Below are 27431 nucleotides of genomic sequence, written 5' to 3' on the forward strand. Positions count from 1 at the left end.
GGCACTCAAGCATCGGAGCCAGAAGGCGCTCCAGCAGCGGAGCCAGAAGGCACTCGAGCAGCAGAGCTAGAAGGTGCTCCAGCAGCGGTGCCAGAATGCGCTCCAGCAGCGGAGCCAGAAGGCGCTCAAGCAGCGGAGCCATAAGGCGCTCTAGCAGGGGAGCCAAAAGGTGCTCAAGCAGCGGAGCCAGAAGGCGCTCCAGCAGTGGTGCCAGAAGGCGCTCAAGCAGCAGAGCCAGAAGGCGCTCCAGCAGCAGAGCCAGAAGGCACTCAAGCATCGGAGCCAGAAGGTGCTCCAGCAGCGGAGCCAGAAGGCACTCGAGCAGCAGAGCTAGAAGGTGCTCCAGCAGCGGTGCCAGAATGCACTCCAGCAGCGGAGCCAGAAGGTGCTCCAGCAGCACAGCCAAAAGGTGCTCCAACAGCAGAGCCAGAAGGTTCTCCAGCAGCGGAGCCAGAAGGCACTCCAGCAGCAGAGCTAGAAGGTGCTCCAGCAGCGGTGCCAGAAGGCCCTCCAGCAGCGGAGCCAGAAAGTGCTCCGCCAGCACAGCCAAAAGGTGCTCCAGCTGCGGAGCTAGTAGGCGCTCAAGCAGCGGAACCAGAAGGTGCTCCAGCAGCACAGCCAAAAGGTGCTCCAGCAGCGGAGCTAGAAGGTGCTCCAGCAGCAGAGCCAGAAGGTGCTCCAGCAGCCGAGCCAGAAGGCACACAAGCAGCAGAGCCAGAAGGCGCTCCAGCAGCGGAGCCAGAAGGTGCTCAAGCAGCGGAGCCAGAAGGTGCTCCAGCAGCGGTGCCAGAATGCACTCCAGCAGCGGAGCCAGAAGGTGCTCCAGCAGCACAGCCAAAAGGTGCTCCAACAGCAGAGCCAGAAGGTGCTCCAGCAGCGGAGCCAGAAGGCACTCCAGCAGCAGAGCTAGAAGGTGCTCCAGCAGCGGTGCCAGAAGGCCCTCCAGCAGCGGAGCCAGAAAGTGCTCCGCCAGCACAGCCAAAAGGTGCTCCAGAAGGCGCCCAAGCAGCGGAGCCAGAAGGTGCTCCAACAGCAGAGCCAGAAGGCGCTCAAGCAGCAGAGCCAGAAGGTGCTCCAGCAGCGGAGCCAGAAGGCTCTCAAGCATCGGAGCAAGAAGGCGCTCAAGCAGCAGAGCCAGAAGGTGCTCAAGATGAAGAGCCAGAAGGCGCTCCAGCAGCCGAGCCAGAAGGCGCTCAAGCAGCAGAGCCAGAAGGCACTCCAGCAGCGGAGCCAGAAGGTGCTCAAGCAGCGGAGCCAGAAGGCGCTCCAGCAGTGGAGATAGAAGGTACTCCAGCAGCGGTGCCAGAAGGCACTACAACAGCGGAGCCAGAAGGTGCTGCAGCAGCGGAGCCAAAGGGTGCTCCAGCAGCAGAGCTAGAAGGTGCTGCAGCAGCGGAGCCAGAAGGTGCTCAAGCAGCGGAGCCAGAAGGCACTCAAGCAGCGGAGCCAGAAGGTGCTCAAGCAGCTGAGCCAGAAGGTGCTCAAGCAGTGGAGCCAGAAGGCTCTCCAGCAGCGGAGCCAGAAGGCGCTCAAGCAGCAGAGCCAGAAGGCGCTCTAGCAGCGGAGCCAGCAGGTGCTCCAGCAGCAGAGCCAGAAGGTGCTCCAACAGCAGAGCTAGAAGACGCTCCAGCAGCGGAACTAAAAGGCGCTCCAGCAGCGGAGCCAGAAGGCGCTCAAGCATCAAAGCCAGAAGGCGCTCAAGCAGCAGAGCCAGAAGGTGCTCTAGCAGTGGAGCCAAGAGGTGGTCAAGCAGCAGAGCCAGAAGGCACTCCAGCAGCAGAGCCAGAAGGCACTCCAGCAGCAGAGCTAGAAGGTGCTCCAGCAGCGGTGCCAGAAGGCCCTCCAGCAGCAGAGCCAGAAGGTGCTCCGCCAGCACAGCCAAAACGTGCTCCAGCAGCGGAGCTAGTAGGCGCTCAAGCAGCGGAGCCAGACGATGCTCCAACAGCACAGCCAAAACGTGCTCCAGCAGCAGAGCTAGTAGACGCTCCAGCAGCGGAGCTAGAAGGTGCTCCAGCAGCGGAGCCAGAAGGAGCTCAAGCAGCAGAGCCAGAAGGCGCTCCAGCAGCAGAGCTAGAAGGTGCTCCAGCAGCGGTGCCAGAAGGCCCTCCAGCAGCAGAGCCAGAAGGTGCTCCGCCAGCACAGCCAAAACGTGCTCCAGCAGCGGAGCTAGTAGGCGCTCAAGCAGCGGAGCCAGACGATGCTCCAACAGCACAGCCAAAACGTGCTCCAGCAGCAGAGCTAGTAGACGCTCCAGCAGCGGAGCCAGAATGTGCTCCAGCAGCGGAGCCCAAGAGTGCTCCAGCAGCAGAGCTAGAACGTGCTGCAGCAGCGGAGCCAGAAGGTGCTCAAGCAGCGGAGCCAGAAGGCACTCAAGCAGCGGAGCCAGAAGGTGCTCAAGCAGCTGAGCCAGAAGGCGCTCAAGCAGTGGAGCCAGAAAGCTCTCCAGCACCGGAGCCAGAAGGCGCTCAAGCAGCAGAGCCAGAAGGCGCTCCAGCAATGGAGCCAGCAGGTGTACCAGCAGCAGAGCCAGAAGGTGCTCCAACAGGAGAGCTAGAAGGCGCTCCAGCAGCGGAACTAAAAGGAGCTCCAGCAGCGGAGCCAGAAGGCGCTCAAGCATCAAAGCCAGAAGGCGCTCAAGCAGCAGAGCCAGAAGGTGCTCTAGCAGTGTAGCCAAGAGGTGGTCAAGCAGCAGAGTCAGAAGGCGTTCCAGCAGCGTAGCCAGAAGGCACTCAAGCAGCAGAGCTAGAAGGTGCTCCAGCAGCGGTGCTAGAAGGCCCTCCAGCAGCGGAGCCAGAAGGTGCTCCGCCAGCACAGCCAAAAGGTGCTCCAGCAGCAGAGCTAGCAGGCGCTCAAGCAGCGGAGCCAGAAGGTGCACAGCCAAAAGATGCTCCAGCAGCGGAGCTAGAAGGTGCTCCAGCAGTGGAGCCAGAAGGAGCTCAAGCAGCAGAGCCAGAAGGCGCTCAAGCAGCAGAGCCAGAAGGCGCTCCAGCAGCGGAGCCAGAAGGTGCTCAAGCAGCGGAGCCAGAAGGCGCTCCAGCAGCAGAGCTAGAAGGCGCCCAAGCAGTGGAGATAGAAGGTGCTCCAGCAGCGGAGCCAGAAGGTGCTCAAGCAGCGAAACCAGAAGGCACTCAAGTAGTGGAGCCAGAAGGCGCTCAAGCAGCGGAGCCAGAAGGCGCTCAAGCAGCGGAGCCATAAGGCGCTCTAGCAGCGGAGCCAAAAGGTGCTCAAGCAGCGGAGCCAGAAGGCGCTCCAGCAGTGGTGCCAGAAGGCGCTCAAGCAGCAGAGCCAGAAGGCGCTCCAACAGCAGAGCCAGAAGGCACTCAAGCATCGGAGCCAGAAGGCGCTCCAGCAGCGGAGCCAGAAGGCACTCGAGCAGCAGAGCTAGAAGGTGCTCCAGCAGCGGTGCCAGAATGCGCTCCAGCAGCGGAGCCAGAAGGCGCTCAAGCAGCGGAGCCATAAGGCGCTCTAGCAGGGGAGCCAAAAGGTGCTCAAGCAGCGGAGCCAGAAGGCGCTCCAGCAGTGGTGCCAGAAGGCGCTCAAGCAGCAGAGCCAGAAAGCGCTCCAGCAGCAGAGCCAGAAGGCACTCAAGCATCGGAGCCAGAAGGCACTCCAGCAGCGGAGCCAGAAGGCACTCGAGCAGCAGAGCTAGAAGGTGCTCCAGCAGCGGTGCCAGAATGCGCTCCAGCAGCGGAGCCAGAAGGTGCTCCAGCAGCACAGCCAAAAGGTGCTCCAACAGCAGAGCCAGAAGGTGCTCCAGCAGCGGAGCCAGAAGGCACTCCAGCAGCAGAGCTAGAAGGTGCTCCAGCAGCAGAGCCAGAAGGTGCTCCAGCAGCCGAGCCAGAAGGCACACAAGCAGCAGAGCCAGAAGGCGCTCCAGCAGCGGAGCCAGAAGGTGCTCAAGCAGCGGAGCCAGAAGGCGCTCCAGCAGCGGAGCTAGAAGGCGCTCAAGCAGCGGAGCCATAAGGTGCTCCAGCAGCAGAGCCGGAAGGTGCTCAAGCATCGGAGCCGGAAGGCGCTCCAGCAGCGGAGCCAGAAGGCGCCCAAGCAGCGGAGCCAGAAGGTGCTCCAACAGCAGAGCCAGAAGGCGCTCAAGCAGCAGAGCCAGAAGGTGCTCCAGCAGCGGAGCCAGAAGGCTCTCAAGCATCGGAGCAAGAAGGCGCTCAAGCAGCAGAGCCAGAAGGTGCTCAAGCAGAAGAGCCAGAAGGCGCTCCAGCAGCCGAGCCAGAAGGCGCTCAAGCAGCAGAGCCAGAAGGCACTCCAGCAGCGGAGCCAGAAGGTGCTCAAGCAGCGGAGCCAGAAGGCGCTCCAGCAGTGGAGATAGAAGGTACTCCAGCAGCGGTGCCAGAAGGCACTACAACAGCGGAGCCAGAAGGTGCTGCAGCAGCGGAGCCAAAGGGTGCTCCAGCAGCAGAGCTAGAAGGTGCTGCAGCAGCGGAGCCAGAAGGTGCTCAAGCAGCAGAGCCAGAAGGTGCTCCGCCAGCACAGCCAAAACGTGCTCCAGCAGCGGAGCTAGTAGGCGCTCAAGCAGCGGAGCCAGACGATGCTCCAACAGCACAGCCAAAACGTGCTCCAGCAGCAGAGCTAGTAGACGCTCCAGCAGCGGAGCCAGAATGTGCTCCAGCAGCGGAGCCCAAGAGTGCTCCAGCAGCAGAGCTAGAACGTGCTGCAGCAGCGGAGCCAGAAGGTGCTCAAGCAGCGGAGCCAGAAGGCACTCAAGCAGCGGAGCCAGAAGGTGCTCAAGCAGCTGAGCCAGAAGGCGCTCAAGCAGTGGAGCCAGAAAGCTCTCCAGCACCGGAGCCAGAAGGCGCTTAAGCAGCAGAGCCAGAAGGCGCTCCAGCAATGGAGCCAGCAGGTGCTCCAGCAGCAGAGCCAGAAGGTGCTCCAACAGGAGAGCTAGAAGGCGCTCCAGCAGCGGAACTAAAAGGAGCTCCAGCAGCGGAGCCAGAAGGCGCTCAAGCATCAAAGCCAGAAGGCGCTCAAGCAGCAGAGCCAGAAGGTGCTCTAGCAGCGGAGCCAGAAGGTGCTCCACCAGCAAAGCCAAAAGGTGCTCCAGCAGCAGAGCTAGAAGGCGCTGCAGCAGCGGAGCCAGAAGGTGCTCAAGCAGCGGAGCCAGAAGGCACTCAAGCAGCAGAGCCAGAAGGTGCTCCAGCAGTCAAGCCAGAAGGCGCTCTAGCAGTGGAGCCAAGAGGTGGTCAAGCAGCAGAGTCAGAAGGCGTTCCAGCAGCGTAGCCAGAAGGCACTCAAGCAGCAGAGCTAGAAGGTGCTCCAGCAGCGGTGCTAGAAGGCCCTCCAGCAGCGGAGCCAGAAGGTGCTCCGCCAGCACAGCCAAAAGGTGCTCCAGCAGCAGAGCTAGCAGGCGCTCAAGCAGCGGAGCCAGAAGGTGCACAGCCAAAAGATGCTCCAGCAGCGGAGCTAGAAGGTGCTCCAGCAGTGGAGCCAGAAGGAGCTCAAGCAGCAGAGCCAGAAGGCGCTCAAGCAGCAGAGCCAGAAGGCGCTCCAGCAGCGGAGCCAGAAGGTGCTCAAGCAGCGGAGCCAGAAGGCGCTCCAGCAGCAGAGCTAGAAGGCGCCCAAGCAGTGGAGATAGAAGGTGCTCCAGCAGCGGAGCCAGAAGGTGCTCAAGCAGCGAAACCAGAAGGCACTCAAGTAGTGGAGCCAGAAGGCGCTCAAGCAGCGGAGCCAGAAGGCGCTCAAGCAGCGGAGCCATAAGGCGCTCTAGCAGCGGAGCCAAAAGGTGCTCAAGCAGCGGAGCCAGAAGGCGCTCCAGCAGTGGTGCCAGAAGGCGCTCAAGCAGCAGAGCCAGAAGGCGCTCCAACAGCAGAGCCAGAAGGCACTCAAGCATCGGAGCCAGAAGGCGCTCCAGCAGCGGAGCCAGAAGGCACTCGAGCAGCAGAGCTAGAAGGTGCTCCAGCAGCGGTGCCAGAATGCGCTCCAGCAGCGGAGCCAGAAGGCGCTCAAGCAGCGGAGCCATAAGGCGCTCTAGCAGGGGAGCCAAAAGGTGCTCAAGCAGCGGAGCCAGAAGGCGCTCCAGCAGTGGTGCCAGAAGGCGCTCAAGCAGCAGAGCCAGAAAGCGCTCCAGCAGCAGAGCCAGAAGGCACTCAAGCATCGGAGCCAGAAGGCGCTCCAGCAGCGGAGCCAGAAGGCACTCGAGCAGCAGAGCTAGAAGGTGCTCCAGCAGCGGTGCCAGAATGCGCTCCAGCAGCGGAGCCAGAAGGTGCTCCAGCAGCACAGCCAAAAGGTGCTCCAACAGCAGAGCCAGAAGGTGCTCCAGCAGCGGAGCCAGAAGGCACTCCAGCAGCAGAGCTAGAAGGTGCTCCAGCAGCGGTGCCAGAAGGCCCTCCAGCAGCGGAGCCAGAAAGTGCTCAGCCAGCACAGCCAAAAGGTGCTCCAGCAGCGGAGCTAGTAGGCGCTCAAGCAGCGGAGCCAGAAGGTGCTCCAGCAGCACAGCCAAAAGGTGCTCAAGCAGTGGAGCTAGAAGGTGCTCCAGCAGCAGAGCCAGAAGGTGCTCCAGCAGCCGAGCCAGAAGGCACCCAAGCAGCAGAGCCAGAAGGCGCTCCAGCAGCGGAGCCAGAAGGTGCTCAAGCAGCGGAGCCAGAAGGCGCTCCAGCAGCGGAGCTAGAAGGCGCTCAAGCAGCGGAGCCATAAGGTGCTCCAGCAGCAGAGCCGGAAGATGCTAAAGCATCAGAGCCGGAAGGCGCTCCAGCAGCGGAGCCAGAAGGCGCCCAAGCAGCGGAGCCAGAAGGTGCTCCAACAGCGGAGCCAGAAGGCTCTCAAGCATCGGAGCCAGAAGGCGCTCAAGCAGCAGAGCCAGAAGGTGCTCAAGCAGAAGAGCCAGAAGGCGCTCCAGCAGCCGAGCCAGAAGGCGCTCAAGCAGCAGAGCCAGAAGGCACTCCAGCAGCGGATCCAGAAGGTGCTCAAGCAGCGGAGCCAGAAGGCGCTCCAGCAGTGGAGATAGAAGGTACTCCAGCAGCGGTGCCAGAAGGCACTACAACAGCGGAGCCAGAAGGTGCTGCAGCAGCGGAGCCAAAGGCTGCTCCAGCAGCAGAGCTAGAAGGTGCTGCAGCAGCGGAGCCAGAAGGTGCTCAAGCAGCGGAGCCAGAAGGCACTCAAGCAGCGGAGCCAGAAGGTGCTCAAGCAGCTGAGCCAGAAGGCGCTCAAGCAGTGGAGCCAGAAGGCTCTCCAGCAGCGGAGCCAGAAGGCGCTCAAGCAGCAGAGCCAGAAGGCGCTCCAGCAGCGGAGCCAGCAGGTGCTCCAGCAGCAGAGCCAGAAGGTGCTCCAACAGCAGAGCTAGAAGACGCTCCAGCAGCGGAACTAAAAGGCGCTCCAGCAGCGGAGCCAGAAGGCGCTCAAGCATCAAAGCCAGAAGGCGCTCAAGCAGCAGAGCCAGAAGGTGCTCTAGCAGTGGAGCCAAGAGGTGGTCAAGCAGCAGAGCCAGAAGGCACTCCAGCAGCAGAGCCAGAAGGCACTCCAGCAGCAGAGCTAGAAGGTGCTCCAGCAGCGGTGCCAGAAGGCCCTCCAGCAGCAGAGCCAGAAGGTGCTCCGCCAGCACAGCCAAAACGTGCTCCAGCAGCGGAGCTAGTAGGCGCTCAAGCAGCGGAGCCAGACGATGCTCCAACAGCACAGCCAAAACGTGCTCCAGCAGCAGAGCTAGTAGACGCTCCAGCAGCGGAGCTAGAAGGTGCTCCAGCAGCGGAGCCAGAAGGAGCTCAAGCAGCAGAGCCAGAAGGCGCTCCAGCAGCAGAGATAGAAGGCACTCCAGCAGCGGTGCCAGAAGGCACTCCAGCAGCGGAGCCAGAAGGCACTCCAGCAGCAGAGATAGAAGGTGCTCCAGCAGCGGTGCCAGAAGGCCCTCCAGCAGCGGAGCCAGAAGGTGCTCCGCTAGCACAGACAAAAGGTGCTCCAGCAGCGGAGCAAGTAGGCGCTCAAGCAGCGGAGCCAGAAGGTGCTCCAGCAGCACAGCCAAAAGGTGCTCCAGCAGCGGAGCTAGAAGGTGCTCCAGCAGCAGAGCTAGAAGGTGCTCCAGCAGCGGAGCCAGAAGGCGCTCAAGCAGCAGAGCCAGAAGGCACTCCAGCAGCGGAGCCAGAAGGTGCTTAAGCAGCGGAGCCATAAGGCGCTCCAGCAGCGGAGCTAGAAGGCTCTCAAGCAGCGGAGCCATAAGGCGCTCCAGCAGCAGAGCCGGAAGGTGCTCAAGCAGCGGAGCCGGAAGGCGCTCGAGCAGCGGAGCCAGAAGGCACCCTAGCAGCGGAGCCAGAAGGTGCTCCAACAGCAGAGCAAGAAGGCGCTCAAGCATCGGAGCCAGAAGGCGCTCAAGCAGCAGAGCCAGAAGGCGCTCCAGCAGCCGAGCCAGAAGGCGCTCAAGCAGCAGAGCCAGAAGGCACTCCAGCAGCGGAGCCAGAAGGTGCTCAAGCAGCAGAGCCAGAAGGCTCTCCAGCAGCGGAGCCAGAAGGCGCTCAAGCAGCAGAGCCAGAAGGCGCTCCAGCAGCGGAGCCAGCAGGTGCTCCAGCAGCAGAGCCAGAAGGTGCTCCAACAGCAGAGCTAGAAGACGCTCCAGCAGCGGAACTAAAAGGCGCTCCAGCAGCGGAGCCAGAAGGCGCTCAAGCATCAAAGCCAGAAGGCGCTCAAGCAGCAGAGCCAGAAGGTGCTCTAGCAGTGGAGCCAAGAGGTGGTCAAGCAGCAGAGCCAGAAGGCACTCCAGCAGCGGAGCCAGAAGGCACTCCAGCAGCAGAGCTAGAAGGTGCTCCACCAGCGGTGCCAGAAGGCCCTCCAGCAGCAGAGCCAGAAGGTGCTCCGCCAGCACAGCCAAAACGTGCTCCAGCAGCGGAGCTAGTAGGCGCTCAAGCAGAGGAGCCAGACGATGCTCCAACAGCACAGCCAAAACGTGCTCCAGCAGCAGAGCTAGTAGACGCTCCAGCAGCGGAGCTAGAAGGTGCTCCAGCAGCGGAGCCAGAAGGAGCTCAAGCAGCAGAGCCAGAAGGCGCTCCAGCAGCAGAGATAGAAGGCACTCCAGCAGCGGTGCCAGAAGGCACTCCAGCAGCAGAGCCAGAATGTGCTCCAGCAGCGGAGCCCAAGAGTGCTCCAGCAGCAGAGCTAGAACGTGCTGCAGCAGCGGAGCCAGAAGGTGCTCAAGCAGCGGAGCCAGAAGGCACTCAAGCAGCGGAGCCAGAAGGTGCTCAAGCAGCTGAGCCAGAAGGCGCTCAAGCAGTGGAGCCAGAAAGCTCTCCAGCACCGGAGCCAGAAGGCGCTCAAGCAGCAGAGCCAGAAGGCGCTCCAGCAGTGGAGCCAGCAGGTGCTCCAGCAGCAGAGCCAGAAGGTGCTCCAACAGGAGAGCTAGAAGGCGCTCCAGCAGCGGAACTAAAAGGAGCTCCAGCAGCGGAGCCAGAAGGCGCTCAAGCATCAAAGCCAGAAGGCGCTCAAGCAGCAGAGCCAGAAGGTGCTCTAGCAGTGTAGCCAAGAGGTGGTCAAGAAGCAGAGTCAGAAGGCGTTCCAGCAGCGGAGCCAGAAGGCACTCAAGCAGCAGAGCTAGAAGGTGCTCCAGCAGCGGTGCTAGAAGGCCCTCCAGCAGCGGAGCCAGAAGGTGCTCCGCCAGCACAGCCAAAAGGTGCTCCAGCAGCAGAGCTAGTAGGCGCTCAAGCAGCGGAGCCAGAAGGTGCACAGCCAAAAGATGCTCCAGCAGCGGAGCTAGAAGATGCTCCAGCAGTGGAGCCAGAAGGAGCTCAAGCAGCAGAGCCAGAAGGCGCTCAAGCAGCAGAGCCAGAAGGCGCTCCAGCAGCGGAGCCAGAAGGTGCTCAAGCAGCAGAGCCAGAAGGCGCTCCAGCAGCAGAGCTAGAAGGTGCTCCAGCAGCGGTGCCAGAAGGCACTCAAGCAGCAGAGCCAGAAGGTGCTGCAGCAGCGGAGCCAAAAGGTGCTCCAGCAGCAGAGCCAGAAGGCGCTCCAGCAGCAGAGCTAGAAGGCGCTCCAGCAGCGGTGCCAGAAGGCACTCAAGCAGCGGAGCCAGAAGGTGCTGCAGCAGCAGAGCCAAAAGGTGCTCCAGCAGCAGAGCCAGAAGGCGCTCAAGCAGCAGAGCCAGAAGGTGCTCTAGCAGTGGAGCCAAGAGGTGGTCAAGCAGCAGAGCCAGAAGGCGCTCCAGCAGCGGAGCCAGAAGGCACTCCAGCAGCAGAGATAGAAGGTGCTCCAGCAGCGGTGCCAGAAGGCCCTCCAGCAGCGGAGCCAGAAGGTGCTCCGCTAGCACAGACAAAAGGTGCTCCAGCAGCGGAGCAAGTAGGCGCTCAAGCAGCGGAGCCAGAAGGTGCTCCAGCAGCACAGCCAAAAGGTGCTGCAGCAGCGGAGCTAGAAGGTGCTCCAGCAGCAGAGCTAGAAGGTGCTCCAGCAGCGGAGCCAGAAGGCGCTCAAGCAGCAGAGCCAGAAGGCACTCCAGCAGCGGAGCCAGAAGGTGCTCAAGCAGCGGAGCCATAAGGCGCTCCAGCAGCGGAGCTAGAAGGCTCTCAAGCAGCGGAGCCATAAGGCGCTCCAGCAGCAGAGCCGGAAGGTGCTCAAGCAGCGGAGCCGGAAGGCGCTCGAGCTGCGGAGCCAGAAGGCACCCAAGCAGCGGAGCCAGAAGGTGCTCCAACAGCAGAGCAAGAAGGCGCTCAAGCAGCAGAGCCAGAAGGTGCTCCAGCAGCGGAGCCAGAAGGCTCTCAAGCATCGGAGCCAGAAGGCGCTCAAGCAGCAGAGGCAGAAGGCGCTCCAGCAGCTGAGCCAGAAGGCACTCAAGCAGCAGAGCCAGAAGGCACTCCAGCAGCGGAGCCAGAAGGTGCTCAAGCAGCGGAGCCAGAAGGCGCTCCAGCAGCGGAGATAGAAGGCACTCCAGCAGCGGTGCCAGAAGGCACTCCAGCAGCGGAGCCAGAAGGTGCTGCAGCAGCGGAGCCAAAGGGTGCTCCAGCAGCAGAGCTAGAAGGCGCTGCAGCAGCGGAGCCAGAAGGTGCTCAAGCAGCGGAGCCAGAAGGCACTCAAGCAGCAGAGCCAGAAGGTGCTCAAGCAGCTGAGCCAGAAGGCGCTCAAGCAGTGGAGCCAGAAGGCTCTCCAGCAGCGGAGCCAGAAGGCGCTCAAGCAGCAGAGCCAGAAGGCAGGCCAACAGCGGAGCCAGCAGGTGCTCCAGCAGCAGAGCCAGAAGGTGCTCCAACAGCAGAGCTAGAAGGCGATCCAGCAGCGGAACTAAAAGGCGCTCCAGCAGCGGAGCCAGAAGGCGCTCAAGCATCAAAGCCAGAAGGCGCTCAAGCAGCAGAGCCAGAAGGTGCTCTAGCAGTGGAGCCAAGAGGTGGTCAAGCAGCAGAGCCAAAAGGCGCTCCAGCAGCGGAGCCAGAAGGCACTCCAGCAGCAGAGCTAGAAGATGCTCCAGCAGCGGTGCCAGAAGGCCCTCCAGCAGCGGAGCCAGAAGGTGCTCCGCCAGCACAGCCAAAAGGTGCTCCAGCAGCGGAGCTAGTAGGCTCTTAAGCAGCAGAGCCAGAAGGTGCTCCAGCAGCACAGCCAAAAGGTGCTCCAGCAGCGGAGCTAGAAGGTGCTCCAGCAGCGGAGCCAGAAGGAGCTCAAGCAGCAGAGCCAGAAAACGCTCAAGCAGCGGAGCCAGAAGGTGCTCCAGCAGCAGAGCCAGAAGGCGCTCAAGCAGCGGAGCCATAAGGCGCTCCAGCAGCAGAGCCGGAAGGTGCTCAAGCAGCAGAGCCGGAAGGCGCTCCAGCAGCGGAGCCAGAAGGCACCCAAGCAGCGGAGCCAGAAGGTGCTCCAGCAGCAGAGCCAGAAGGTGCTCAACTAGCAGAGCCAGAAGGTGTTCCAACAGCGGAGCCAGAAGGCGCTCCAGCAGCGGAGCCAGGAGGCTCTCAAGTATCGGAGCCAGAAGGCGCTCAAGCAGCAGAGCCAGAAGGCGCTCAAGCAGCAGAGCCAGAAGGTGCTCCAGCAGCCGAACCAGAAGGCGCTCAAGCAGCAGAGCCAGAAGGCGCTCCAGCAGCGGAGCAAGAAGGTGCTCAAGCAGCGGAGCCAGAAGGTGCTCCAGCAGCGGAGCTAGAAGGCACTCCAGCAGCGGTGCCGGAAGGCACTCAAGCAGCGGAGCCGGAAGGCGCTCCAGCAGTGGAGCCAGAAGGCACCCAAGCAGCGGAGCCAGAAGGTGCTCCAGCAGCAGAGCCAGAAGGCGCTCAACTAGCAGAGCCAGAAGGTGCTCCAACAGCGGAGCCAGAAGGCACTCAAGCAGCGGAGCCAGAAGATGCTCAAGCAGCTGAGCCAGAAGGCGCTCCAGCAGTGGAGCCAGAAGGCTTTCCAGCAGCGGAGCCAAAAGGTGCTCAAGCAGCAGAGCCAGAAGGTGCTCCAGCAGCGGAGCCAGCAGGTGCTCCAGCAGCAGAGCCAGAAGGTGCTCCAACAGCGGAGCTAGAAGGCGCTCCAGCAGCGGAACTAAAAGGCGCTCCAGCAGCAGAGCCAGAAGGCGCCCAAGCATCGAAGCCAGAAGGCGCTCAAGCAGCAGAGCCAGAAGGTGCTCCAGCAGTCAAGCCAGAAGGCGCTCAAGCAGCAGAGCCAGAAGGCGCTCTAGCAGTGGAGCCAAGAGGTGGTCAAGCAGCAGAGCCAGAAGGCGCTCCAGCAGCAGAGCCAGAAGGCACTCTAGCAGCAGAGCTAGAAGGTGCTCCAGCAGCGCTGCCAGAAGGCCCTCCAGCAGCGGAGCCAGAAGGTGCTCCACCAGCAAAGCCAAAAGGTGCTCCAGCAGCGGAGCTAGTATGCGCTCCAGCAGCAGAGCCAGAAGGTGCTCAAGCAGCAGAGCCAGAAGGTGCTCAAGCAGCGGAGCCGGAAGGCGCAAGCAGCGGAGCCAGAAGGCACTCCAGCAGCGGAGCTGGAAGGTGCTCAAGCAGCGGAGGCAGAAGGTGCTCCAGCAGCAGAGCCAGAAGGCACTTAAGCAGCAAAGCCAGAAGGCGCCCAAGCAGCAGAGCCAGAAGGCGCTCCAGCAGCGGAGCCAGAAGGTGCTCAAGCAGCACAACCAGAAGGCGCTCCAGCAGTGGAGCCAGAAGGCGCTCAAGGAGCTGAGCCAGAAGGTGCTCAAGCAGCGGAGCCAGAAGGTGCGTACGCAGCGGAGCCAGAAGGCGCTCAAGCAGCAGAGCTAGAAGGCGCTCCAGCAGCAGAGCCAGAAGGTGCTCAAGCAGCGGAGCCAGAAGGTGCTCCAGCAGCAGAGCCAGAAGTCGCTCCAGCAGCGGAGCCAGAAGGTGCTCCAGCAGCGGAGCCAGAAGGCACTCCAGCAGAGGAGCCAGAAGGTGCTCCAGCAGCAGAGCCAGAAGTTGCTCCAGCAGCGGAGCCAGAAGGCGCTCAAGCAGTGGAGCCAGAAGGCGCTCCAGCAGCGGAGCCAGAAGGCGCTCCAGCAGCGGAGCCAGAAGGCGCCCAAGCAGCGGTGCCAGACGGCGCTCCAGCAGCGGAGGCAGAAGGAGCTCAAGCAGCGGAGCCAGAAGGCGCTCCAGCAGCAGAGCCAGAAGGCGCTCAAGCAGCGGAGCCAGAAGGTGCTCAAGCAGCAGAGCCAGAAGGCACTTCAGCAGTGGAGCCAGAAGGTGCTTAAGAAGCGGAGCCAGAAGGCGCTCAAGCAGTAGAGCCAGAAGGTGCTCAAGCAACAGAACCAGAAGGCGCTCCAGCAGCAGAGGCAGAAGGTGCTCAAGCAGCAGAGCCAGAAGGCGCTCCAGCAGCAGAGCCAGAAGGCACTCCAGCAGCGGAGCCAGCAGGTGCTCCAGCAGCAGAGCCAAAAGGTGCTCCAACAGGAGAGCTAGAAGGCGCTCCAGCAGCGGAACTAAAAGGTGCTCCAGCAGCGGAGCCAGAAGGCGCTCAAGCATCAAAGCCAGAAGGCGCTCAAGCAGCAGAGCCAGAAGGTGCTCTAGCAGTGGAGCCAAGAGGTGGTCAAGCAGCAGAGCCAGAAGGCGCTCCAGCAGCGGAGCCAGAAGGCACTCCAGCAGCAGAGCTAGAAGGTGCTCCAGCATCGGTGCCAGAAGGCCCTCCAGCAGCGGAGCCAGAAGGTGCTCCGCCAGCACAGCCAAAAGGTGCTCCAGCAGCAGAGCTAGTAGGCGCTCAAGTAGCGGAGCCAGAAGGTGCTCCAGCAGCACAGCCAAAAGGTGCTCCAGCAGCGGAGCTAGAAGGTGCTCCAGCAGCGGAGCTAGAAGGAGCTCAAGCAGCAGAGCCAGAAAACGCTCAAGCAGCGGAGCAAGAAGGTGCTCCAGCAGCAGAGCCAGAAGGCGCTCAAGCAGCAGAGCCATAAGGCGCTCCAGCAGCGGAGCCGGAAGGCGCTCCAGCAGCAGAGCCAGAAGGCGCCCAAGCAGCGGAGCCAGAAGGTGCTCCAGCAGCAGAGCCAGAAGGCGCTCAAGCAGCAGAGCCAGAAGGTGCTCCAACAGCAGAGCCAGAGGCGCTCAAGCAGCAGAGCCAGAAGGTGCTCCAGCAGCGGAGCCAGAAGGCTCTCAAGTATCGGAGCCAGCAGGCGCTCAAGCAGCAGAGCCAGAAGGCGCTCAAGCAGCAGAGCTAGAAGGTGCTCCAGCAGCCGAGCCAGAAGGCGCTCAAGCAGCAGTGCCAGAAGGCACTCCAGCAGCGGAGCCAGAAGGTGCTCAAGCAGCGGAGCCAGAAGGCGCTCCAGCAGCGGAGCTAGAAGGCGCTTCAGCAGCGGTGCCAGAAGGCACTCAAGCAGCGGAGCTAGGAGGCGCTCCAGCAGCGGAGCCAGAAGGTGCTCAAGCATCAAAGCCAGAAGGCGCTCAAGCAGCGGAGCTAGAAGGCGCTCCAGCAGCGGAGCCAGAAGGCGCTCAAGCATCAAAGCCAGAAGGCGCTCAAGCAGCAGAGCCAGAAGGTGCTCTAGCAGTGGAGCCAAGAGGTGGTCAAGCAGCAGAGCCAGAAGGCGCTCCAGCAGCGGAGCCAGAAGGCACTCCAGCAGCCGAGATAGAAGGTGCTCCAGCAGCAGTGCCAGAAGGCCCTCCAGCAGCGGAGCCAGAAGGTGCTCCGCCAGCACAGACAAAAGGTGCTCCAGCAGCGGAGCTAGTAGGTGCTCAAGCAGCGGAGCCAGAAGGTGCTCCAATAGCAGAGCCAGAAGGCGCTCAAGCAGCAGAGCCAGAAGGTGCTCCATCAGCAGAGCCAGAAGGCTCTCAAGCATCGGAGCCAGAAGGCGCTCAAGCAGCAGAGCCAGAAGGCGCTCGAGCAGCGGAGCTAGTAGGTGCTCAAGCAGCGGAGCCAGAAGTTGCTCCAATAGCAGAGCCAGAAGGCGCTCAAGCAGCAGAGCCAGAAGGTGCTCCATCAGCAGAGCCAGAAGGCTCTCAAGCATCGGAGCCAGAAGGCGCTCAAGCAGCAGAGCCAGAAGGTGCTCCAGCAGCGGAGCCAGAAGGCTCTCAAGCATCCTAGCCAGAAGGCGCTCAAGCAGCAGAGCTAGAAGGCGCTCCAGCAGCCGAGCCAGAAGGCGCTCAAGCAGCAGAGCCAAAAGGCACTCCAGCAGCAGAGCCAGAAGGTGCTAAAGCAGCGGAGCCAGAAGGCGCTCCAACAGCAGAGATAGAAGGCACTCCAGCAGCAGTGCTAGAAGGCACTCCAGCAGCGAAGCTAGTAGGTGCTCAAGCAGCGTAGCCAAAGGGTGCTCCAATAGCAGAGCCAGAAGGCGCTCAAGCAGCAGAGCCAGAAGGTGCTCCAGCAGCAGAGCCAGAAGGCTCTCAAGCATCGGAGCCAGAAGGCGCTCAAGCAGCAGAGCCAGAAGGCGCTCGAGCAGCGGAGCCAGAAGGCGCCCAAGCAGCGGAGCCAGAAGGTGCTCCAACGGCAGAGCCAGAAGGCGCTCAAGCAGCAGAGCCAGAAGGTGCTCCAGCAGCGGAGCCAGAAGGCTCTCAAGCATCGGAGCCAGAAGGCGCTCAAGCAGCAGAGCTAGAAGGCGCTCCAGCAGCCGAGCCAGAAGGCGCTCAAGCAGCAGAGCCAGAAGGCACTCCAGCAGCGGAGCCAGAAGGTGCTCAAGCAGCGGAGCCAGAAGGCGCTCCAACAGCAGAGATAGAAGGCACTCCGGCAGGGGTGCTAGAATGCACTCCAGCAGCGGAGCCAGAAGGTGCTGCAGCAGCGGAGCCAAAGGGTGCTCCAGCAGCAGAGCTAGAAGGCGCTGCAACAGCGGAGCCAGAAGGTGCTCAAGCAGCGGAGCCAGAAGGCACTCAAGCAGCGGAGCCAGAAGGTGCTCAAGCAGCTGAACCAGAAGGCGCTCAAGCAGTGGAGGCAGAAGGCTTTCCAGCAGCGGAGCCAGAAGGCGCTCAAGCAGCAGAGCCAAAAGGCGGTCCAGCAGTGGAGCCAGCAGGTGCTCCAGCAGCAGAGCCAGAAGGTGCCCCAACAGCAGAGCTAGAAAGTGCTCCAGCAGCGGAACTAAAAGGCGCTCCAGCTGTGGAGCCAGAAGGCGCTCAAGCATCAAAGCCAGAAGGCGCTCAAGCAGCAGAGCCAGAAGGTGCTCTAGCAGTGGAGCCAAGAGGTGGTCAAGCAGCAGAGCCAGAAGTCGCTCCAGCAGCGGAGCCAGAAGGCACTCCAGCAGCAGAGCTAGAAGATGCTCCAGCAGCGGTGCCAGAAGGCCCTCCAGCAGCGGAGCCAGAAGGTGCTCCAGCAGCAGAGCCAGAAGGCGCTCAAGCAGCGGTGCCATAAGGCGCTCCAGCAGCAGAGCCAAAAGGTGCTCCAGCAGCGGAGCTAGTAGGCGCTCAAGCAGCAGAGCCAGAAGGTGCTCCAGCAGCACAGCCAAAAGGTGCTCCAGCAGCGGAGCTAGAAGGTGCTCCAGCAGTGGAGCCAGAAGGAGCTCAAGCAGCAGAGCCAGAAAACGCTCAAGCAGCGGAGCCAGAAGGTGCTCCAGCAGCAGAGCCAGAAGGCGCTCAAGCAGCGGTGCCATAAGGCGCTCCAGCAGCAGAGCCGGAAGGTGCTCAAGCAGCGGAGACGGAAGGCGCTCCAGCAGCGGAGCCAGAAGGCACTCAAGCAGCAGAGCCAGAAGGTGCTCCAGCAGCAGAGCCAGAAGGCGCTCAAGAGCAGAGCCAGAAGGTGCTCCAACAGCAGAACCAGAAGGCGCACAAGCAGCAGAGCCAGAAGGTGCTCCAGCAGCCGAGCCAGAAGGCTCTCAAGTATCGGAGCCAGAAGGCGCTCAAGCAGCAGAGCCAGAAGGCGCTCAAGCAGCAGAGCCAGAAGGTGCTCCAGCAGCCGAGCCAGAAGGCGCTCAAGCAGCAGAGCCAGAAGGCGCTCCAGCAGCAGAGGCAGAAGGTCCTCAAGCAGCGGAGCCAGAAGGCGCTCCAGCAGCGGAGCTAGAACGTACTCCAGCAGCGGTGCCAGAAGACACTCAAGCAGCAGAGCCAGAAGGTGCTGCAGCAGCGGAGCCAAAAGGTGCTCCAGCAGCAGAGCTAGAAGGCGCTCCAGCAGCGGAGTCAGAAGGTGCTCCGCCAGCACAGCCAAAAGGTGCTCCAGCAGCGGAGCTAGTAGGCGCTCAAGCAGCAGAGCCAGAAGGTGCTCCAGCAGCACAGCCAAAAGGTGCTCCAGCAGCGGAGCTAGAAGGTGCTCCAGCAGTGGTGCCAGAAGGAGCTCAAGCAGCAGAGCCAGAAAACGCTCAAGCAGCGGAGCCAGAAGGTGCTCCAGCAGCAGAGCCAGAAGGCGCTCAAGCAGCAGTGCCATAAGGCGCTCCAGCAGCAGAGCCGGAAGGTGCTCAAGCAGCGGAGACGGAAGGCGCTCCAGCAGCGGAGCCAGAAGGCACCCAAGCAGCGGAGCCAGAAGGTGCTCCAGCAGCAGAGCCAGAAGGCGCTCAAGAGCAGAGCCAGAAGGTGCTCCAACAGCAGAACCAGAAGGCGCACAAGCAGCAGAGCCAGAAGGTGCTCCAGCAGCCGAGCCAGAAGGCTCTCAAGTATCGGAGCCAGAAGGCGCTCAAGCAGCAGAGCCAGAAGGTGCTCAAGCAGCAGAGCCAGAAGGTGCTCCAGCAGCCGAGCCAGAAGGCGCTCAAGCAGCAGAGCCAGAAGACGCTCCAGCAGCAGAGGCAGAAGGTCCTCAAGCAGCGGAGCCAGAAGGCGCTCCAGCAGCGGAGCTAGAACGTACTCCAGCAGCGGTGCCAGAAAACACTCAAGCAGCGGAGCCAGAAGGTGCTGCAGCAGCGGAGCCAAAAGGTTCTCCAGCAGCAGAGCTAGAAGGCGCTCCAGCAGCGGAGCCAGAAGGTGCTCAAACAGCGGAGCCAGAAGGCACTCAAGCAGCAGAGCCAGAAGGTGCTCAAGCAGCTGAGCCAGAAGGCGCTCCAGCAGTGGAGCCAGAAGGCTTTCCAGCAGCGGAGCCAGAAGGTGCTCAAGCAGCAGAGCCAGAAGGTGCTCCAGCAGCGGAGCCAGCAGGTGCTCCAGCAGCAGAGCCAGAAGGTGCTCCAACAGTGGCGCTAGAAGGCGCTCCAGCAGCGGAACTAAAAGGCGCTCCAGCAGCGGAGCCAGAAGGCACTCAAGCATCGAAGACAGAAGGCGCTCAAGCAGCAGAGCCAGAAGGTGCTCAAGCAGCAGAGCCAGAAGGTTCTCCAGCAGTCGAGCCAGAAGGCGCTCAAGCAGCAGAGCCAGAAGGCGCTCTAGCAGTGGAGCCAAGAGGTGGTCAAGCAGCAGAGCCAGAAGGCGCTCCAGCAGTGGAGCCAGAAGGCACTCCAGCAGCAGGAGCTAGAAGGTGCTCCAGCAGCGCTGCCAGAAGGCCCTCCAGCAGCGGAGCCAGAAGGTGCTCCACCAGCACAGCCAAAAGGTGCTCCAGCAGCGGAGCTAGTATGCGCTCCAGCAGCAGAGCCAGAAGGTGCTCAAGCAGCAGAGCCAGAAGGTGCTCAAGCAGCGGAGCCGGAAGGCGCAAGCAGCGGAGCCAGAAGGCACTCCAGCAGCGGAGTTGGAAGACGCTCAAGCAGCAGAGGCAGAAGGTGCTCCAGCAGCAGAGCCAGAAGGCACTTAAGCAGCGGAGCCAGAAGGCGCCCAAGCAGCAGAGCCAGAAGGCGCTCAAGCAGCAGAGCCAGAAGGCACTCCAGCAGCGGAGCCAGCAGGTGCTCCAGCAGCAGAGCCAGAAGGTGCTCCAACAGCAGAGCTAGAAGGCGCTCCAGCAGCAGAACTAAAAGGCGCTCCAGCAGTGGAGCCAGAAGGTGCTCCAGCAGCACAGCCAAAAGGTGCTCCAGCAGCGGAGCCAGAAGGAGCTCCAGCAGCAGAGCCAGAAGGCGCTCAAGCAGCAGAGCCATAAGGCGCTCCAGCAGCAGAGCCGGAAGGTGCTCAAGCAGCAGAGCCAGAAGGTGCTCTACCAGTGGAGCCAAGAGGTGGTCAAGCAGCAGAGCCAGAAGGCACTCCAGCAGCGGAGCCAGAAGGCACTCCAGCAGCAGAGCTAGAAGGTGCTCCAGCAGCAGTTCCAGAAGGCCCTCTAGCAGCAGAGCCAGAAGGTGCTCCGCCAGCACAGCCAAAAGGTGCTCCAGCAGCGGAGCTAGTAGGCGCTCAAGCAGCGGAGCCAGAAGGTGCTCCAGCAGCACATGCCAAAAGGTGCTCCAGCAGCGGAGCTAGAAGGTGCTCCAGCAGCGGAGCCAGAAGGAGCTCCAGCAGCAGAGCCAGAAGGCGCTCAAGCAGCAGAGCCATAAGGCGCTCCAGCAGCAGAGCCGGAAGGTGCTCAAGCAGCGGAGCCGGAAGGCGCTCCAGCAGCGGAGCCAGAAGGCGCCCAAGCAGCGGAGCCAGAAAGTGCTCCAGCAGCAGAGCCAGAAGGCGCTCAAGCAGCGGAGCCAGAAGGTGCTTCAACAGCGGAGCCAGAAGGTGCTCAAGCAGCAGAGCCAGAAGGTGCTCCAGCAGCGGAGCCAGAAGGCTCTCAAGTATCGGAGCCAGAAGGCGCTCAAGCAGCAGAGCCAGAAGGTGCTCCAGCAGCCGAGCCAGAAGGCACTCAAGCAGCAGAGCCAGAAGGCGCTCCAGCAGCGGAGCCAGAAGGTGCTCAAGCAGCGGAGCCAGAAGGTGTTCCAGCAGCAGAGCCAGAAGGCGCTCAAGCAGCAGAGCCAGAAGGTGCTGCAGCAGCAGAGCAGAAGGCGCTCCAGCAGCGGAGCCAGAAGGCACCCAAGCAGCAGAGCCAGAAGGCGCTCCAGCAGCAGAGCCAGAAAGCACGCCAGCAGCGGAGCCAGAAGGAGCTCAAGCAGTGGAGCCAGAAGGCGCTCCAGCAGTGGAGCCAGGAAGCGCCCAAGCAGCAGAGCCAGAAGGAGCTCAAGCTGTGGAGCCAGAAGGCGCTCCAGCAGTGGAGCCAGAAAGCGCCCAAGCAGCAGAGCCAGAAGGCACTCGAGCAGCACAACCAGAAGGAGCTAGAGCAGTGGAGCCAGAAGGTGCTCAAGCAGCGGAGCCAGAAGGTGCTCAAGCAGTGGAGCCATAAGGCGCCCAAGCAGCGGAGCCAGAAGGCGCCCAAGCAGTGGAGCTAGAAGGTGCTCCAGCAGCGGAGCCAGAAGGTGCTCAAGCAGCGGAACCAGAAGGCACTCAAGCAGCGGAGCCAGAAGGCACTCAAGCAGCGGAGCCAGAAGGTGCTCAAGCAGCTGAGCCAGAAGGCGCTCAAGCAGTGGAGCCAGAAGGCTCTTCAGCAGAGGAGCCAGAAGGCGCTCAAGCAGCAGAGCCAGAAGGCGCTCCAGCAGCGGAGCCAGCAGGTGCTCCAGCAGCAGAGCCAGAAGGTGCTCCAACAGCAGAGCTAGAAGGCGCTCCAGCAGCGGAACTAAAAGGCGCTCCAGCAGTGGAGCCAGAAGGAGCTCAAGCAGCAGAGCCAGAAGGCACTCAAGCAGCAGAGCCAGAAGGTGCTGCAGCAGCAGAGCCAAAAGGTGCTCCAGCAGCAGAGCTAGAAGGCGCTCCAGCAGTGGAGCCAGAAGGAGCTCAAGCAGCAGAGCCAGAAGGCACTCAAGCAGCGGAGCCAGAAGGTGCTCAAGCAGCTGAGCCAGAAGGCGCTCCAGCAGCAGAGCCAGAAGGCGCTCAAGCAGCAGAGCCAGAAGGCGCTCCAGCAGAGGAACCAGCAGGTGCTCCAGCAGCAGAGCCAGAAGGCGCTCAAGTAGCAGAGCCAGAAGGCTCTCCAGCAGCCGAGCCAGAAGGCACTCAAGCAGCAGAGCAGAAGGCGCTCCAGCAGCGGAGCCAGAAGGCACCCAAGCAGCAGAGCCAGAAGGTGCTCCAGCAGCAGAGCCAGAAAGCACGCCAGCAGCGGAGCCAGAAGGAGCTCAAGCAGTGGAGCCAGAAGGCGCTCAAGCAGTGGAGCCAGAAGGCGCTCCAGCAGTGGAGCCAGAAAGTGCCCAAGCAGCAGAGCCAGAAGGAGCTCAAGCAGTGGAGCCAGAAGGCGCTCCAGCAGTGGAGCCAGAAAGTGCCCAAGCAGCAGAGCCAGAAGGCACTCAAGCAGCACAACCAGAAGGAGCTCAAGCAGTGGAGCCAGAAGGCGCTCAAGCAGCGGAGCCAGAAGGTGCTCAAGCAGCGGAGCCATAAGGCGCCCAAGCAGCGGAGCCAGAAGGCGCCCAAGCAGTGGAGCTAGAAGGTGCTCCAGCAGCGGAGCCAGAAGGTGCTCAAGCAGCGGAACCAGAAGGCACTCAAGCAGCGGAGCCCGAAGGTGCTCAAGCAGCGGAGCCAGAAGGCGCTCAAGCAGCAGAGCCATAAGGTGCTCTAGCAGCGGAGCCAAAAGGTGCTCAAGCAGCGGAGCCAGAAGGCGCTCCAGCAGCGGTGCCAGAAGGCGCTCAAGCAGCAGAGCCAGAAGGCGCTCCAGCAGCAGAGCCAGAAGGCACTCAAGCATTGGAGCCAGAAGGCGCTCCAGCAGCGGAGCCAGAAGGCACTCGAGCAGCAGAGCTAGAAGTGCTCCAGCAGCGGTGCCAGAATGCGCTCCAGCAGCGGAGCCAGAAGGTGCTCCAGCAGCACAGCCAAAAGGTGCTCCAATAGGAGAGCCAGAAGGCGCTCCAGCAGCAGAGCCAGAAGGCACTCCAGCAGCGGAGCTAGAAGGTGCTCCAGCAGCGGAGCCAGAAGGAGCTCCAGCAGCAGAGCCAGAAGGCGCTCAAGCAGCAGAGCCATAAGGCGCTCCAGCAGCACAGCCGGAAGGTGCTCAAGCAGCGGAGCCGGAAGGCGCTCCAGCAGCAGAGCCAGAAGGCGCCCAAGCAGCGGAGCCAGAAGGTGCTCCAGCAGCAGAGCCAGAAGGCGCTCAAGCAGCGGAGCCAGAAGGTGCTCCAACAGCGGAGCCAGAAGGTGCTCAAGCAGCAGAGCCAGAAGGTGCTCCAGCAGCGGAGCCAGAAGGCTCTCAAGTATCGGAGCCAGAAGGCGCTCAAGCAGCAGAGCCAGAAGGTGCTCCAGCAGCCGAGCCAGAAGGCACTCAAGCAGCAGAGCCAGAAGGCGCTCCAGCAGCGGAGCCAGAAGGTGCTCAAGCAGCGGAGCCAGAAGGTGTTCCAGCAGCAGAGCCAGAAGGCGCTCAAGCAGCAGAGCCAGAAGGTGCTGCAGCAGCAGAGCCAAAAGGTGCTCCAGCAGCAGAGCTAGAAGGCGCTCCAGCAGTGGAGCCAGAAGGAGCTCAATTAGCAGAGCCAGAAGGCACTCAAGCAGCAGAGCCAGAAGGTGCTCAAGCAGCTGAGCCAGAAGGCGCTCCAGCAGTGGAGCCAGAAGGCTTTCCAGCAGCGGAGCCAGAAGGCGCTCAAGCAGCAGAGCCAGAAGGCGCTCCAGCAGTGGAACCAGCAGGTGCTCCAGCAGCAGAGCCAGAAGGCGCTCAAGTAGCAGAGCCAGAAGGCTCTCCAGCAGCCGAGCCAGAAGGCACTCAAGCAGCAGAGCAGAAGGCGCTCCAGCAGCGGAGCCAGAAGGCACCCAAGCAGCAGAGCCAGAAGGCGCTCCAGCAGCAGAGCCAGAAAGCACGCCAGCAGCGGAGCCAGAAGGAGCTCAAGCAGTGGAGCCAGAAGGCGCTCCAGCAGTGGAGCCAGGAAGCGCCCAAGCAGCAGAGCCAGAAGGAGCTCAAGCAGTGGAGCCAGAAGGCGCTCCAGCAGTGGAGCCAGAAAGCGCCCAAGCAGCAGAGCCAGAAGGCACTCGAGCAGCACAACCAGAAGGAGCTCAAGCAGTGGAGCCAGAAGGCGCTCAAGCAGCGGAGCCAGAAGGTGCTCAAGCAGCGGAGCCATAAGGCGCCCAAGCAGCGGAGCCAGAAGGCGCCCAAGCAGTGGAGCTAGAAGGTGCTCCAGCAGCGGAGCCAGAAGGTGCTCAAGCAGCGGAACCAGAAGGCACTCAAGCAGCGGAGCCAGAAGGTGCTCAAGCAGCGGAGCCAGAAGGCGCTCAAGCAGCGGAGCCATAAGGTGCTCTAGCAGCGGAGCCAAAAGGTGCTCAAGCAGCGGAGCCAGAAGGCGCTCCAGCAGCGGTGCCAGAAGGCGCTCAAGCAGCAGAGCCAGAAGGCGCTCCAGCAGCAGAGCCAGAAGGCACTCAAGCATCGGAGCCAGAAGGCGCTCCAGCAGCGGAGCCAGAAGGCACTCGAGCAGCACAGCTAGAAGGTGCTCCAGCAGCGGTGCCAGAATGCGCTCCAGCAGCGGAGCCAGAAGGTGCTCCAGCAGCACAGCCAAAAGGTGCTCCAACAGCAGAGCCAGAAGGCGCTCCACCAGCAGAGCCAGAAGGCACTCCAGCAGCAGAGCGAGAAAGTGCTCCGCCAGCACAGCCAAAATGTGCTCCAGCAGCGGAGCTAGTAGGCGCTCAAGCAGCGGAGCCAGAAGGTGCTCCAGCAGCACAGCCAAAAGGTGCTCCAGCAGCGGAGCTAGAAGGTGCTCCAGCAGCAGAGCCAGAAGGCTTTCCAGCAGCGGAGCCAGAAGGTGCTCAAGCAGCAGAGCCAGAAGGCGCTCCAGCAGCGGAACCAGCAGGTGCTCCAGCAGCAGAGCCAGAAGGCGCTCAAGTAGCAGAGCCAGAAGGCTCTCCAGCAGCCAAGCCAGAAGGCACTCAAGCAGCAGAGCAGAAGGCGCTCCAGCAGCGGAGCCAGAAGGCACCCAAGCAGCAGAGCCAGAAGGCGCTCCAGCAGCAGAGCCAGAAAGCGTGCCAGCAGCGGAGCCAGAAGGAGCTCAAGCAGTGGAGCCAGAAGGCGCTCCAGCAGTGGAGCAAGGAAGCGCCCAAGCAGCAGAGCCAGAAGGAGCTCAAGCAGTGGAGCCAGAAGGCGCTCCAGCAGTGGAGCCAGAAAGCGCCCAAGCAGCAGAGCCAAAAGGCACTCGAGCAGCACAACCAGAAAGAGCTCGAGCAGCGGAGCCAGAAGGCGCTCAAGCAGCGGAGCCAGAAGGTGCTCAAGCAGCGGAGCCATAAGGCGCCCAAGCAGCGGAGCCAGAAGGCGCCCAAGCAGTGGAGATAGAAGGTGCTCCAGCAGCGGAGCCAGAAGGTGCTCAAGCAGCGAAACCAGAAGGCACTCAAGTAGCGGAGCCAGAAGGCGCTCAAGCAGCGGAGCCAGAAGGCGCTCAAGCAGCGGAGCCATAAGGCGCTCTAGCAGCGGAGCCAAAAGGTGCTCAAGCAGCGGAGCCAGAAGGCGCTCCAGCAGTGGTGCCAGAAGGCGCTCAAGCAGCAGAGCCAGAAGGTGCTCCAGCAGCAGAGCCAGAAGGCACTCAAGCATCGGAGCCAGAAGGCGCTCCAGCAGCGGAGCCAGAAGGCACTCGAGCAGCAGAGCTAGAAGGTGCTCCAGCAGCGGTGCCAGAATGCGCTCCAGCAGCGGAGCCAGAAGGCGCTCAAGCAGCGGAGCCATAAGGCGCTCTAGCAGGGGAGCCAAAAGGTGCTCAAGCAGCGGAGCCAGAAGGCGCTCCAGCAGTGGTGCCAGAAGGCGCTCAAGCAGCAGAGCCAGAAGGCGCTCCAGCAGCAGAGCCAGAAGGCACTCAAGCATCGGAGCCAGAAGGTGCTCCAGCAGCGGAGCCAGAAGGCACTCGAGCAGCAGAGCTAGAAGGTGCTCCAGCAGCGGTGCCAGAATGCACTCCAGCAGCGGAGCCAGAAGGTGCTCCAGCAGCACAGCCAAAAGGTGCTCCAACAGCAGAGCCAGAAGGTGCTCCAGCAGCGGAGCCAGAAGGCACTCCAGCAGCAGAGCTAGAAGGTGCTCCAGCAGCGGTGCCAGAAGGCCCTCCAGCAGCGGAGCCAGAAAGTGCTCCGCCAGCACAGCCAAAAGGTGCTCCAGCTGCGGAGCTAGTAGGCGCTCAAGCAGCGGAACCAGAAGGTGCTCCAGCAGCACAGCCAAAAGGTGCTCCAGCAGCGGAGCTAGAAGGTGCTCCAGCAGCAGAGCCAGAAGGTGCTCCAGCAGCCGAGCCAGAAGGCACACAAGCAGCAGAGCCAGAAGGCGCTCCAGCAGCGGAGCCAGAAGGTGCTCAAGCAGCGGAGCCAGAAGGCGCTCCAGCAGCGGAGCTAGAAGGCGCTCAAGCAGCGGAGCCATAAGGTGCTCCAGCAGCAGAGCCGGAAGGTGCTCAAGCATCGGAGCCGGAAGGCGCTCCAGCAGCGGAGCCAGAAGGCGCCCAAGCAGCGGAGCCAGAAGGTGCTCCAACAGCAGAGCCAGAAGGCGCTCAAGCAGCAGAGCCAGAAGGTGCTCCAGCAGCGGAGCCAGAAGGCTCTCAAGCATCGGAGCAAGAAGGCGCTCAAGCAGCAGAGCCAGAAGGTGCTCAAGATGAAGAGCCAGAAGGCGCTCCAGCAGCCGAGCCAGAAGGCGCTCAAGCAGCAGAGCCAGAAGGCACTCCAGCAGCGGAGCCAGAAGGTGCTCAAGCAGCGGAGCCAAAGGGTGCTCCAGCAGCAGAGCTAGAAGGTGCTGCAGCAGCGGAGCCAGAAGGTGCTCAAGCAGCGGAGCCAGAAGGCACTCAAGCAGCGGAGCCAGAAGGTGCTCAAGCAGCTGAGCCAGAAGGTGCTCAAGCAGTGGAGCCAGAAGGCTCTCCAGCAGCGGAGCCAGAAGGCGCTCAAGCAGCAGAGCCAGAAGGCGCTCCAGCAGCGGAGCCAGCAGGTGCTCCAGCAGCAGAGCCAGAAGGTGCTCCAACAGCAGAGCTAGAAGACGCTCCAGCAGCGGAACTAAAAGGCGCTCCAGCAGCGGAGCCAGAAGGCGCTCAAGCATCAAAGCCAGAAGGCGCTCAAGCAGCAGAGCCAGAAGGTGCTCTAGCAGTGGAGCCAAGAGGTGGTCAAGCAGCAGAGCCAGAAGGCACTCCAGCAGCAGAGCCAGAAGGCACTCCAGCAGCAGAGCTAGAAGGTGCTCCAGCAGCGGTGCCAGAAGGCCCTCCAGCAGCAGAGCCAGAAGGTGCTCCGCCAGCACAGCCAAAACGTGCTCCAGCAGCGGAGCTAGTAGGCGCTCAAGCAGCGGAGCCAGACGATGCTCCAACAGCACAGCCAAAACGTGCTCCAGCAGCAGAGCTAGTAGACGCTCCAGCAGCGGAGCTAGAAGGTGCTCCAGCAGCGGAGCCAGAAGGAGCTCAAGCAGCAGAGCCAGAAGGCGCTCCAGCAGCAGAGCTAGAAGGTGCTCCAGCAGCGGTGCCAGAAGGCCCTCCAGCAGCAGAGCCAGAAGGTGCTCCGCCAGCACAGCCAAAACGTGCTCCAGCAGCGGAGCTAGTAGGCGCTCAAGCAGCGGAGCCAGACGATGCTCCAACAGCACAGCCAAAACGTTCTCCAGCAGCAGAGCTAGTAGACGCTCCAGCAGCGGAGCCAGAATGTGCTCCAGCAGCGGAGCCCAAGAGTGCTCCAGCAGCAGAGCTAGAACGTGCTGCAGCAGCGGAGCCAGAAGGTGCTCAAGCAGCGGAGCCAGAAGGCACTCAAGCAGCGGAGCCAGAAGGTGCTCAAGCAGCTGAGCCAGAAGGCGCTCAAGCAGTGGAGCCAGAAAGCTCTCCAGCACCGGAGCCAGAAGGCGCTCAAGCAGCAGAGCCAGAAGGCGCTCCAGCAATGGAGCCAGCAGGTGCTCCAGCAGCAGAGCCAGAAGGTGCTCCAACAGGAGAGCTAGAAGGCGCTCCAGCAGCGGAACTAAAAGGAGCTCCAGCAGCGGAGCCAGAAGGCGCTCAAGCATCAAAGCCAGAAGGCGCTCAAGCAGCAGAGCCAGAAGGTGCTCTAGCAGTGTAGCCAAGAGGTGGTCAAGCAGCAGAGTCAGAAGGCGTTCCAGCAGCGTAGCCAGAAGGCACTCAAGCAGCAGAGCTAGAAGGTGCTCCAGCAGCGGTGCTAGAAGGCCCTCCAGCAGCGGAGCCAGAAGGTGCTCCGCCAGCACAGCCAAAAGGTGCTCCAGCAGCAGAGCTAGCAGGCGCTCAAGCAGCGGAGCCAGAAGGTGCACAGCCAAAAGATGCTCCAGCAGCGGAGCTAGAAGGTGCTCCAGCAGTGGAGCCAGAAGGAGCTCAAGCAGCAGAGCCAGAAGGCGCTCAAGCAGCAGAGCCAGAAGGCGCTCCAGCAGCGGAGCCAGAAGGTGCTCAAGCAGCGGAGCCAGAAGGCGCTCCAGCAGCAGAGCTAGAAGGCGCCCAAGCAGTGGAGATAGAAGGTGCTCCAGCAGCGGAGCCAGAAGGTGCTCAAGCAGCGAAACCAGAAGGCACTCAA

Source organism: Ambystoma mexicanum, chromosome 7p (genome assembly GCF_040938575.1).
Source record: "Ambystoma mexicanum isolate Mex_15411 chromosome 7p, UKY_AmexF1_1, whole genome shotgun sequence".
NCBI classification, from domain to species: domain Eukaryota; kingdom Metazoa; phylum Chordata; class Amphibia; order Caudata; family Ambystomatidae; genus Ambystoma; species Ambystoma mexicanum.